Below are 1,753 nucleotides of genomic sequence, written 5' to 3'. Positions count from 1 at the left end.
CTAGTAATGGCGCACCACACCCACGGTGCGCCATTACTAGTTTTGAAAAAAATAAAAAAAATAGATATTTTTTTTGATTTTTTTTGAAAAAAACTTAGTAATGGCGCACCAGTGGAAAGTGCGCCATTACTAGTTAAAACTAGTAATGGCCCACCGAGACATGGTGCGCCATTAGTAACAATTTTTTTTATTTTTTCTTTTACTTTTTTTTCAAAACTACTAATGGCGCACGACGGATGTGGTGCACCATTACTATGTCAATTAGTAATGGCGCACTATGCAACGGTGCACCATTAGTAAAAAAAATTATGTTTTTTTTCAAAACTACTAATGGCGCACCACACACCAGGTGCGCCATTAGTAATATATTACTAATGGCGCACCGAGACATGGTGCGCCATTAGAATATAGTAATGGCGCACCACATCACAGGTGCGCCATTAGTGGCCATTCCATCTATAGCCCTTTTTGTAGTAGTGCCAGGGCAAATGTGAATGCTAATTCTCGCGAGTTTTGAACGAAGCCGCTAAACACCCACTATAATTTGTGGGCTGCCCGAAGCAAGTGTTTGCGAGATGGAAATTATTGTCTAACCCTGACACTGAGTACATCCTTAGCGACCGGATTTACACTTCTGTCGATAGGGGTAGACTAGTAACTTCAATCAGACGTGACACGATGGCCTCTGAGCCCATTCAGACATGGTGGCCACCAAACGTGTGTAACACCCACGATGCGGCTATATCTCCCACGTGTCGAAGCACGACTTAGAGGCATAACCGCATGGTGGTTTTGTCGCAAGAAGGGTCATCTTCACACAATCCCATGTAATGAACAAGAATGGGATAAAGAGAGTTGGCGTACAACCGCCACTTCACACAATACATAATTAAGATCATACATCATCCAAAATACACTCATAGACTGGCTACGGTCAAATCCAAAAGAAAAGAAGACAACCTCAAATGCTAGATCCCCGATCATCCCGACTGGGCTCCGCTACTGATCATCTGGAAACGAAACATAGTAACGACCAAGGTCCTCATCAAACTCCCACTTGAGCTCGGTTGCGCCATCTGCGCTGGTATCCTCGGCACCTGCATCTGTTTTGGTAGAATCTGTGAGTCACGAGGACTCGGCAATCTCACACCCGCGAGATCAAGACTATTTAAGATCATAGGTAGGAAAAGGGGTAATATGGTGGAGCTGCGGCAAGCACTAAGCATATATGGTGGCTAACATATGCAAGTGAGAGCGAGAAGAGAAGCAACGCATCGGTCGAGAAGCTAGAAGTGATATAGAAGTGATCCTGAAACTACTTACGTACAAACATAACACAAACCGTGTTCACTTCCCGGACTCCGGCGAGAAAAGACCATCACGGCTACACACGCAGTTAATGCATTTTAAAGAGGTCAAGTGTCAAGTTATCTACAACCAGACATTAACAAATTCCCATCTGCCTCATAACCGCGGGTACGGCTTTCGAAAGATAATATACACTGCGGGGGTGTCCCAACTTAGCCCATCACAAGCTCTCACGGTCAACGAAGGATATACCTTCTCCCGGGAAGACCCGATCAGTCTCGAAATCCCGGTTCGCAAGACATTTCGATAATGGTAAAACAAGACCAGCAAGACCGCCCGATGTGCCGACAAATCCCGATAGGAGCTGCACATATCTCGTTCTCAGGGCACACCGGATGAACACTACGTACAACTAGAACCAGCCCTCAAGTTTCCCCGAGGTGGC

Source organism: Triticum dicoccoides, chromosome 1B (genome assembly GCF_002162155.2).
Source record: "Triticum dicoccoides isolate Atlit2015 ecotype Zavitan chromosome 1B, WEW_v2.0, whole genome shotgun sequence".
Taxonomy (NCBI): Eukaryota; Viridiplantae; Streptophyta; class Magnoliopsida; order Poales; family Poaceae; genus Triticum; species Triticum dicoccoides.
The sequence above is the reverse complement of the archived record's forward strand: the minus strand, read 5'-3'. Positions refer to the sequence as shown.